Here is a 12,462-nt window from a genome sequence, read left to right as displayed (position 1 = left end):
GAGCAGACAGAGAGCGTTCTGGCCTCGAGCCTTCAGAGGAAGCGAGGCTCTGCTGACACCTCGATTCCAAACCTGCAGTCTCCAGAACTGCTCGAGGACAAATGTCTGCTGTTTCAAGCCACCGTGTGTGTGGTAACAGTCACCGGAAACTGATACAGTTGGGGCGTAGCCTGGGCATTGTGCCTTTTCAAGGCTCCCATGGTGAAGCTAATGTGACGCCAGGATTGGGAACCACAGGAATGGGACATCACGGAAGCATCTCCCTGGTATTTTTCCACAGCTCGAGGCCTACATGCTTTTTGCAATATTGTGACGTCGTAATTATATTTTTGTTATCTTTTGGCAGAGGAAATACTTAATGCACTATGGGAACAGCCAGGATATATAGAGTTTACGGTAAGGAAGTGAAAAGCTTTATGTGCAGGTATAAGGGTCTGTATCTTAAGGACAAACCCGGCACCCAGGAGTTTTGCTCTGTGGCTGTTTGGGCTGTATCTGCAGCGTGGTTTGCGACTTCTTTCTCTGACTATGAGTTATCCTGCCCCTTTCTTCTCCTGCCTCCCTGTCCCCCTCCTGCTGCCTGTTTTGGGGCAGTTTAGTCCAGGGCTCATCAGCGCCTCTGGAAAGACAGACCCGAGGAAGGAAAAGGGGCCCGGTCAGGTGCACGCCTGCGGCTGTTCTGTCTGTCGGGCTGAGGAAATGTTGAGTGGGGGAGGAGGAGGAGGTCACCGCGAGGTTTCTGGTGCTTTGCCCGTCCATATTGCCGGACAGGGAGATACTGTGGCTAATGGGCAGTCACCTTTCAATGTAATCCTTGAGGAAAAAGATGCCGGGAACTTTAGGGGGGATCTGTACTCAGATAAAGAGACTGTTACTTTTTTAAGGGCGTGGGGAATAATTGAACTGACATTTTATAGGATCTGAAGCCTATGCTTTCTCCACCGTACCCTGCCTCTTTAGAAATATATATAGAAAATATATAAATATACGCAAAAAATACATATTGACACTATGCCTAAAAGTAAGACTCATCCTTTTATATATATATATATACACACACACACACACAACATGGGTGAACCTCAAAAACATAATGTGAAGTTAAAGATGCTGACACAAAAGACTACATATTGCATGAGTTCATTTATATAAAGCAGGGGTCCTCAAACTACGGCCCGCGGGCCACATGCAAATACAAATATTGTATTTGTTCCCGTTTTGTTTTTTTACTTCAAAATAAGATATGTGCAATGTGCATAGGAATTTGTTCATAGTTTTTTTTTAAACTATAGTCCGGCCCTCCAATGGTCTGAGGGACAGTGAACTGGCCCCCTGTTTAAAAAGTTTGAGGACCCCTGATATAAAGTGTCCAGAAAAGGCAAATCTGTAGAGACAGAGAGTAGGTTAGTGGTTGCCTGGGGTTGGAGGTGGGAATGGGAATTAACTCTGATTGGGCAGGAGAGATTGTTTGGGGGTGATAGAATGATCCATGGATGGATATGTGTTAGTTGTGCAACTTGGTAAACTTACTAAGCATTATGGAATTGTACACTTAAAATTATTTAATGGTATATAAATTATTCCTCCATAAGCATATCTATGTAAAATCTAATTTAACCCTGTTGCTGTTAGAGTACGTGGTAAATTTTTAATCTGTAGTTTAACACACTCTTGGCAGAGCCTCCTTTCCTCTGAAGGGGTTGGACACTATGCACCTGAGTCTGTGAAGGCAAGAGCAGCATCTGCTAGAGGACCCTGAGGCCCAAGGAGTTTTACTCACTAGGTCTTCAGGGCCTTTCTCCTGGCAGATAGTTGGGGACACTGGTTTCTCACCTGCCAGCAGCATCCTGGGATATGTACCAAGGTCCATAGAAAAATCACTTTAACCAAATCACTACTACAGAGTCTAAGCAGGGGCTCAGTTTCACTTCCAGTATCAGTCAGGATGGACGTGGCTATGCTGCAGTAACAAATGACATCCAAATCTCAGGGGCTGGAGAGAACGAAGTTTACCACACACTCACACTACATGACCTCGAGGGTTGATAGGGGGGCTCTGCTTCGTGTCGTCTTTACTCAGGGACTCAGGTTGACAAAAGCTTCACCGGCTATGACATTGCCAGGGCTGGGGCAGGAGAAAGAAAAGATGTAGAATCACATCCTGGTTCTTAAATGCTTCTACCCAGAAGTCACAAGCATCGTTCCCACTCCTGTCTTATTGGACAAAGCAAGTCACACAGCAAGTCTAATGTCAAAGGAGCTGGGAAATACAGGGACAGGGTGTAGGTGGACCGTAGTTGATGCCAGCCTCACACCCCTTCTCCAGAAGAGAGGCACAGTGATGAGGATTCACAGGCTGCCCTCTGCTGGGGGAAAACCTTCCCATTTTTGCCTGGGACTGAGAAGTTTTCCAGGATATGGCACTTTCAGTGCTAAAACTGGGAGTTTCATGCCATTTGAGATGGTCAGTCACCCTAGCTGGGTTCTGCCTTGGGTTGTACATCCTGCCAATGGAGGATGGAGGCATCTCTCCGCCCGTGATAATACCCTTCAGAAAAATCTGCCCCAAACTCTTTTGGGCTTTTTAATTAGAAATTGAGGTCGCTACAGAGACTGCCCAAAGAGTTCTCAATGGGCCCATCTCTGAGAGGGGACTAGAGTACTTGTCTCCTCTGGTAGGGCCTAGAAACTTCCCTTGCTCATTAAAAGCCATCCCAGTTTTAGCCTTCACCAGTTGCATGGTGATGGGAGAGGTCACACTGTGAATGGAGGGAATCCTGGAGCCATCACCCACAGGGACAGCCACCCACTTTGGAGTAAAAGGACAAAGTGGTCCTTGCAAATTCTTTAGTAACAATGCTACCAGTTATCACACCACGTTCCAGGTGCTTACACACACTATTTTATTTAAAGGTTTTCATTATCTAAATATAGCAAACAAGGAAAAGCAGAGTAGAGAGGTTACTTGCTCAAGTTCACAGAGTAGGACGTAGCAGGGCCAGGGGCCAGTCTAGGGCTGCCTCTTAATCCCAAGCTCAAATGCTTTGCTGTGCCCATCCCACACCATGAACTGGTCTACCCCATTCCGAGGTCGAGCTGATGTCGTGGAAGCCTCGGATCCCTCACTTGCATGGGGCCCTTAATGTGTTTGCATGGTCATGTGCTTTATGAAATTCTCATAAGTCATATATGTTGGTATACTTTTTCTGAAGGAGAGCTTCCCAGTTATATATGCACTCAGAAAATCTGGGTTGACTCCAGATTGCATTAGAACATGTCCTCTATGCTCTTCATCAATCCCTCCTCATGCTTCAGATGGCCAAAGGGCATAACTTTTCTCAGGAAAATCTTCCTCCTCTCTCTGGGTAGCCATTTTCCCTCATTGTACATTTTCATGGCACCACGTAACTCTTTTTCTAAAAATATATCTTTTTATTGATTTCAGAGAGGAAGGGAGAGATCAAACATCAATGATGAGAGAGAATCATGATCGGCTGCCTCCTGCACGCCCCACATGGGGATGGAGCTTGCAACCCACACATGTGCTCTGACTAGGAATTGAACCATGACCTCCTGGTTTATAGGTCAATGCTCAACCACTGAGCCACACTGGCCAGGTGCACCATGTAACTCTTTTTCATAACACCAAAGTTACAATTTTAACATTGACCTGTGCAGTCACGTAACTAGAGTCTATTAGAGTCTATCTCCTCTATGAGACTGTCCACTCCAGGAAGACAGGGCCCATGTCTATCTTCACTTGTCACTGTACCCCCAGTGCCTACCAGAGTGCCTGGTGCATGGTCTGAGCTCAATAAATCTTGCATAAAATAATATCAGACTACTGTGTATACTGCACACGTAAACATTTATTTTAGTTAAGGTTATTTTAAAGAATTTAGTTGAACTCTTAGACATAATTGGAGATAACTTGAAATTTTGCAAAATTAAGGCTGTTACTGTTCTAGGTTATTTTCTAGATATATCTAGGTAATATAGGTTAACACACTCAAGTGAGGTCACCATTTCTAGCTGGGAAATGAGACCTCAGTTGTCCAAGAATCTTAAAGTATTTTATTTTAATACTTGACTTAGCTCCCAGAATTTCTTGAAATACAGGTAGGAGAAAGCTCAGTAATTACATGTGTTGGAGCGTCAGGAAGAGCACCAGGTGTTAGACCAGTGTGTGAGACCAGATCTGGGTTCAGCAACTTTGGTGCTTGATTCTGGCTAGGAAAGAATTCAGAGCCAAGACTGAAACTATAAGAGAACATTTATTTGGAAAATCACAGAGGTAGAAGAAGTAATTTGTAGAAGAAATGGGCTGAGGAAACAAGTTATGGAGTGAAAGGAAGGGCACTTGGAGCTTTGGGAGTGAGGAAGGTAATGGTAATGTGCCTGCGGGGAGAGGGAGGAGGAGGGAGAGGGGAAAGGGTTGGGCATGCCCCTGGGAGGGAGAGGATGATGGGTCCTCTGTCCTAAGGGTTTTAAGGGTGGAGATTTTAGGGGAGGTCCCAGGGAAGATCTCAATAGAATATTCAACAGCTTTTCAGGTGTGTCCTTTCAGGGTCTAGGTCTCCACTGATGGATTGGTCGGAGCCAGGGCAGGAGGTCACCCAATACAGCTGGTCCTGAGGTCAGCCGTGGCTTTGCTGCTTATCTGGGTCCGGAGCTGAAAGACAACTGAGGCCTAGATATTATCTCTTGGGAGGAAAGGTCAGGTGGTCCAAACTGCATGACCATTGATGCACTAAGGGAGGAAAGATCACCCTGCGGGTGAGGTCCTGCCCTACAATTGCCCTTTGCTGGGCACCCAGGACTCCCCCCCCCCCGCACCCCGTGACTTCTGTACTAGGGGGTGTGCAGGAGGCAGCCAATCATTGATTCTCTCTCATCATTGATATTTCTATCTCTCTCTCCCTATCCCTTCCTCTCTGAAATCAATAAAAATATATTTTTAAGAAAGGCAACTGCATTTAGAAGGATTTAGCAGAACTCAGAGGTAATGTGCTCTTGGGAAGCAAAAAGGCTTTGGCAATGAACCTACATGGGATGGATGTTGACTCCAAAATTTATTAATCCAATGACCACAAGCAAATTTCTTCATATCTCTGTCTCTTGTGTCAACGTAAGAAACGTCCAAACCTGTAGAGAATTTTTGTAAGAGTTTATTTGAGCCAAACTGATGACATATACTGGGGAGCAAGATCTCAGATGCTTTGATCACAGTGGTGCAGCCTCTTTTACGCATTTGAAATTAAGGAAGGGACCTGGGAAGATTACATGAAGGAGGATTACATGGTAGTTAAGATTATGTGCTCTCTCAAAGGTGGTCTGCTTTAGAAGGAGGGTCTGAAAGGGGCATTTCAAAGGTGCTCACCTAGACACACAGAAGCAATGGACAGGACTTGCTTACACAAAGATAGCCTTTTAGTAACGAAGTTATATGCCTGGAGTGTGCCTATCCACCTGTGAACTGCCCAGTTCATAATGTCTGATCGGATCACCCTGTGAGGTTACTTTCCATTGGCTCCCTCCCCTTCCTCTACCCTCGGCCCCTCCCCTCCACAATGTTTCCTTATATGTAAAATGGGAAGAGATAACAGTAATAACCTTATAAGAAGAGTGTGAGGCCCTAACTGATTTGGTTCAGTGGATAGAGCGTAGGCCTGTGGACTGAAGGGTCCCGGGTTCGATTCCGGTCAAGGGCATGTACCCTGGTTGTGGGCACATCCCCAGTAGGGAGTGTGCAGGAGGCAGCTGAATTGATGTTTCTCTCTCATCAATGTTTCTAACTCTGTATCCCTCTTCCTTTCTCTCTGTAAAAAATCAATAAAATATATTTTAAAAAAAGAAGAGTGTGAGGACCAAGCAAGACAATGTATATGAGTTTAGCACGATTGCCAACTGCATTATAAAAAGCAGTAAAGATGAATGATTATTATTGTTACTGAAGAAATTAATGGGCCAGATTTCCCAGACACAAGTAGGAGTGGGGTTCTTGGGGTACCACTGAAATATGAATTTTCAGAAGCCCCACGGGAGAATGAGATGTGGTAAAGACTCTATTTGCATGGAGTTATATTCCTTGGGTTGTAAAGCCCCACACCCCTTAAGCCAGTCCTGAAGCAGGTGCAGCTGGGGTTCCAGCAGAGCCAAAAGGGGGCCAGTGTCCAGAGCTCCCGTTCCACGTTAAGCTGGGTCTGGTTCAGCCTCAGGTTAATTGACGTCCATTAGTCCATTGTGTGGAGCCCACACGGCCATGGCCCACGTGGACGCAGGGGGCCAAGAGGGCCAGAGGGCTAGAAGCCAAGAGCCCAGAAAGCACACTCCTTTCCTAGGAGTTAAAATATTCAGCTTCCTCATGCTGGCAGTGTCCACACTTATTCTGGCCACTGACTCACTTCCAGGTGTGACTGACAGGTAAGCACTTTGCCAATTACTCAGCCCTTACTGGGCATGGGTCCAAACTGCCTTTGTCCAGTCCCTTCCCCCATCCATCAGCAGGGAACAGACTCGGAGAATGTTAAATTAGCAAAACTGTGTAAATGGCATGCCTATAGTATCTAGTCTTCCCTTATTTCTTTTCTGTCAAATAATAACCAGGTTATTATAATGGTATCAGTATGATTGTAATTAGTCAACTGTATAATGTTGATAATATTATTGATATGCTGATAGGACCAAAGAAGATTTGAAATAATACATTTTAAATACTTAGAATAGTCCATAGTGGGCACCATGGCTGTTATGACCCATACAAAATAGAAAAGGACCCCTTTACCCACTAGAAAGGAAAATAAGTGAACATAAATAAAGGTATTTCTATGTAGATGGGATGGTGATATTTATCATCAGATATTTGCAGAGCAGGGATTTTATAAAGTTAAAAAATGTAACAGTCCTTTCTCTGCTGCTTTAGCTGAGAACTTATTTCCCTGGGCAGCCTTTGCCAAAGACATTTGACCTTGAAATCTCACCCAATTTAAAACCCTGTTGAAAAGTCTTTCACTTGATGTAACATCAATAACAACAAAAAAAAGAACTAGAGTTAGTGGAATTCATAACAGATGATAAAAGAACCATGGGGTGTGACCTACTGTTAAAGGAGAGATAAAATAAAACTATTGTGTCTTTCTAGAGAAAAAAATAGAAGAGACTCATTATTTGAGAAACCCAAAATAAACATTGATTTTGGAGAACAGAAGACCTGAATTCTGCATGCTAGCATTGTCTTTGCCCTTTAGCTCCCCTTTAACCCCCTGGAGCTGGAATAGGACGTTGTAGAAGGACTTATAAAGTATGAGGATAAATAACAAATAATTGAAATGGTTGTCATTTTAGTTCTTCAAAATAGTTCAAAAGAAAAGTTACGATTTTCTCAGTTACTTTCTGCAGGAGACTAAACGAGGAAATAATTTTAGTTTGATCAGTTCCTTCTATCTGGATTTCTGTGGCATTCCTGTATAGTTCATTAGTATGCACCTCACCACTGATGATGTTATTAACTTTTCCTGGGAATAGTTTTATCATGCCACAAGGAGAGAAAGGGGCTTGCAGATTCTGGATAAACAAGCATAAGGACCTTTTATTGTAATAACACATCACGGTTTTCTATTTACTTTCACATACATGAACTCATTAGACTGTGGTGACAAAGTTACAGCATGAGGAGCTTGAACTTTGTGGTCTCAGCGCTCCCAAGCCAGTCATTCTGTGCTGCCTCTCTTTCCCAAACTGTAAAATGGAGATAACACTCCTTTCTCTATCACACAGAGTTGTCCTGTGGCTCAAATGAAAACATACGTATTCATGGGAATGCTTTGAAAACAGTAAAGCTCTGTGTAAATAGAAACTATCACTTAAAAATAACAGTAAAAAAAAGAGAGAGCCCTGGCTGGTGTGGCTAATTGGTTAGAGCACAAGCCCATGCACCGAAGGGTCGTGGGTTCGATTTCTGGTCAAGGGCAGGTACCTAGGTTGCAGGCTTGATCCCCGGCCCTGGTCGAGATGCGGGAGTGCGTGCGGAGGCAACCCATAGATGTCTCTCTCACATCGATGTTTCTCTCTCTCTCCTTTCCTCCCTCCCCCCTCCCTCCCTCTCTATCTAAAACCAATGGAAAAATATCCATGGGTGAGGATTAACAAGAAAAGGAGAGAGAGGACAACAGTGTGGTGACTGCAGGAGTGGGGGGTGAAGGTGGAAGAGGACATAGAGGGGATAAATAGTGATGAGAAAAATAAAATAAAAAAATAAAAATAAAATGGAACTAAAAAAACAAAGTGACAACAGCATGGAGAGTGACCCCGTCAAGTGGTCAAGCAGGCTCCGGGCAGTACAGAGGAGAGAACAACCGATCCGGAATGGGAGCACGGGAATGAAATCTTCAGAGAAGAGGTGAAGGAAGAGGTGAGAGAGGCCTGTCATTCTTTTTGGCCGCCGAGCTCCATGCCTCTTTTGAAGACTTTCCCTGGCTTCCTTCCCCTTTGGAGGCACATCCTTCCTCTCATTACTTAAACTCATTACTTAAACTGGAAATGCTACTCCCTCCCTTGTCTTCCCCTGAGCGAGGGCACCGGCTGTGACCTGAGCCCCAGCAACTTCCTGCATCTGCTAGTAGCTCTTGCCTTGGATTGGCGAGGGGCTTTGTGTACACATCAGGATCACTCAGCTCCCGTGTACAAGCTGCATCCCTTTACACAGCTGCCCTTGGTCTCACCTTGGCCTGGTGTGTGCACTCCAGTGGTATGTTCCACCCTCGGAAAGGTGGACCTGGGGAGAGGCCTATGCGGGCCCTGGAAATGGGCTCAGGGCCATTTGGACAGAAAACTTGGGGTCTCTCATTCCAGACTTTGGTCTAAAAGTTGGGGGGCAGTGGACACAGGCTCTGGAAGGCACATTCCTTGGGCCTCACTGACTCCTCACCCTGTGGGAGGTGTGGTTGGCAAAGGGCCATGGTGGAGCTCTCTGAAGCAAGGGGTCCAGGGCTGGGCCCCCTCTTACATTGCTCTAAGTACTATTCTGGGTTTGGGGGAGTCCTGGGTTCAGGTCCTCATGAGTTAAGGGACTTCAAGGGTCATTTTGACTACATTAGATGTAGAACCAAAGTCAGTGAATTAGCCTCATTCTTCCCACTTTGTATTGTGTTGGGTATTTAAAAATATGTGCAGCACAGCCAGCATCAAGACTTACTCTTCAAGGAGAGAAGGAGTTAGTGTTCTATTTCTTGGCTCAGGTGGTGGTCACCATGTAGTAGTTCATTGAGATGCAGGCTAATGATTTGTGTTTTTTTCCTCCGAATTTATGTTATAGTTTACTTTTTTAAAATTTAAGAAATTTTCAATTTTCTAGGGGAAGATTTATGTTGAAGGTACCCTGAAAACTGTCATAACTTAAGTACCTTTATTCCCCAAACTTTTTATCTCATACCTTGCCTTGGGGATGAGAGAGAGTGGTGCAAAATGCGAATTCTTGCCGCCATCTGTAGTTCGTAGATTTGATTGTCATTCATTCAGGATTTTTTCTTTCAGATAATTCTTTGCTTTTATCTTCTAATCATACACTGTAAATTATAGACAAATAAAAGCTCATTTTCTCTATTTAAAAAAAAAAAGACTTACTCTTCTATGGGAGGTGATCAGGACTCGGATGGAGAACGGGGAATGGAACCAGATCCACCTCTTTCATCTCATCATCTCATTTCACTGGAAGAAAAGGCACAATTAGCAACACTATATAGTGTCCTCTCTTTCTTTTTTGCACAACTATGGTTGAATTTACATAAAAGTACAAATGATGTGACTCCATTGCACTAACTATGGAATCTTGTTTCCTGTTTGTATTAGTTATTTATTAATGCATAACAAATTACCCCCAGATTTAGCAGCTTAAAACAACAAATATTTATTATTTAATTGTTTGTGTGTCAGGAATCTGAAAGTGGCTTAGTTGAGTGTTTGTTGCTCAAGGTCTTTTTATGAGATTGCAGCCAAGGCTGCAGTCATCAAAAGATCCAACTGGGACCGAAGGACCCAATTCCAAGCCCACTTATATGGTTGTTTTAAGGTTTAGTTCTTGCAGGCTGTTGGATCAAGAGCCTCAATTCTTTGAGGGTTTCAGTTGCTTGTCATAACACACGGGCCTCCTGGAAGCCAAAGGAGAATTTCAGGAAGGAGGAAATGGTCAAGTGAGTCAGTGGCATATAGAAAAGGGCACCTGAGTCTAGCAGCTGCAAGCTCACTGGAGAGTGGGGAGTGGGTGGGGAACCACGTCACAAGGTTGGTTGAGAAGGGAATTGGAGGGAGGGAAAGGGAGACAGCAAGTAGATCCTAAACCAGGGTCTGCAACAGCTGCTGGTTTGGGCCACCTGGGGAGCTTATAAAAAATATACCAATTCCTGCCCAGCCAGCGTGGCTCGGTGGTTGAGCATCGACCCATGCACCCAGAGGTTGCCATTTCCATTCCCGGTCAGGGCACATGCCCAGGTTGTGTGCTCAGTCCCCAGTAGGGAGTGTGCAGGAGGCAGCCGGTTGATGTTTCTCTCTCATCAATATTTCTTTCTCTCTCCCTCTCCATTCCCCTCTCGCTAAAATCAATAAAAACATATGTAATAAAGAAAAAAATATACCAATTCCTTAGAGTTAATAACACTGTATTGTATGTTTGAAGTTGCTAACAGAGTGGATCTTAAAAGTTCTCATCACAAGAAAAGAAAAAAATGTAATTGTGTGGTGATGGATGTTAACTAGACTCATTGTGGTGATCATTTCACAATATATAGATATATTAAGTCATTATATTGTACACCAGGAACTATGTTATATGTCAATTATATCTCAATTTAAAAAACAATACCAATTCCTAGGACATCCCACTATTTTTATTTTTACTTTGTTTGCAAGGAAGCTGAAGTTGAGAAGAGTTAAATTACTTGCTCAAATTCCTATGGCTAGGAAAGGGCAGAGCTGGGGTTGGAACTCAGGCTCATCTGGAAGCCAAAGCTTCCTTGAGTAAGGGACATGCTAGCCTGGCTCCCCACAAACCCACATGAACATGAACCCTGGCTCTCCACTGATAGCAGGGTGGACTTCCACAGGCAGGCAAACAATCATGCCGAAATGGCAGGTAAAAAACTGTACAGTGAGGGCCACCAACAGTCTAAGCAGAGTTTCTGGCACTTTTTTGCACATTGAAATTGAAAGGGCGAGGGCTACACCCTCCATCTTACTCCGGAGACACCGACTTACGCCCAACCACCCAGCCAATCGGCAGGGCCCACAGTCATCTCTCCTCCCCTTACTCCAACCCCCCTATTACACCCCTCTTCCCACGGGGTTCGCGCGCTCTCTTGGCTGCTTGGCGAATGTGGCTGACGGGGCCCAAACTAGTTTGAATAAAGACTCTCTGCTTTTGCATGGGACTCGGCTGGCTCCCTGATGGTCTATTGGGGATCTTGAAATCTGGGCATAACAGAAATCATCTGGGATTTTTAAAAAATACTGAAGCTTGCATCCCACTCTACCTATTAAATGGATCTGGGATAACATTCCAGGCATCTCAATAAAAATACAAAACAAAAAAAACCTACCCGAATGATTCAATTTGCAGCAAAGTTTGGGAACCACTGGTTTAATCCATCCATCCTTAGTTTGGGGTGGGGGTGGGGGTCACACAGCTCTTTAATCCAATGAAGGCTATGGTCCCTCACTCTAGACTAGTGGTTCCCAACGTGGGGCACATGCCCCATATGGGGGCAATTTGATTTTTAAGGGGGGCAATTCAAGAATGAGTTATTAACAGTGAATTTTTTGCATTTCTTATGGTTCTAGGGGGCCTCACATACAGTATAGAAATATATATTGTGACATATTTATGCGTTTCAGTTTTCTATTACACGTTTTGAAACTTTATTTGCTATTTTCATATCATTTTATATTATTTTGAAAACAATTTCTTAGTGATTTCTTCCTCAGTACTTCAACTGTCCTTTCGTTCTTTTATTTTTCTCTTTCATAGATGCCATGTTCTTTGGAAGCCTGTTTATACTAAGTTAGTGGCCTTTTAGGCTTCCTCCACGTGAATAGTTCACTTTCTGAATAATAAGAATTCTATGTGGGATCAGGATTTTAGAGATGCTTAGGTGGGGCATGGCTCCAAAAAAGTTGGGAGCCACTGCTCTACACACTTATTTAGATACAAAATCTGGCACAGAATTTCAGGGCGTTTACAGATCCTAAGGCGAATCTGGGAACCCCTTGGGGGATGGTGTTTCGTGGTCCCCAGTAAAAATCCCGATACAGGAGTATCCAACTCCAATGACGGTGACCCGCGCTCTGTCCCCTCCAGAATGGCACAGGCCCTTCTCCTCTCCAGAAGCCTCGGTCTAACCATCACCCAAGCCGAGTTCCCGCGCGGCCGCGGCGTGCGGCTGTGCTCGCTGGTGTGCACACACACGGGGGTGC

This window comes from Myotis brandtii, unplaced genomic scaffold, assembly GCF_000412655.1.
Source record: "Myotis brandtii unplaced genomic scaffold, ASM41265v1 scaffold186, whole genome shotgun sequence".
Taxonomy (NCBI): domain Eukaryota; kingdom Metazoa; phylum Chordata; class Mammalia; order Chiroptera; family Vespertilionidae; genus Myotis; species Myotis brandtii.
The sequence above is the reverse complement of the archived record's forward strand: the minus strand, read 5'-3'. Positions refer to the sequence as shown.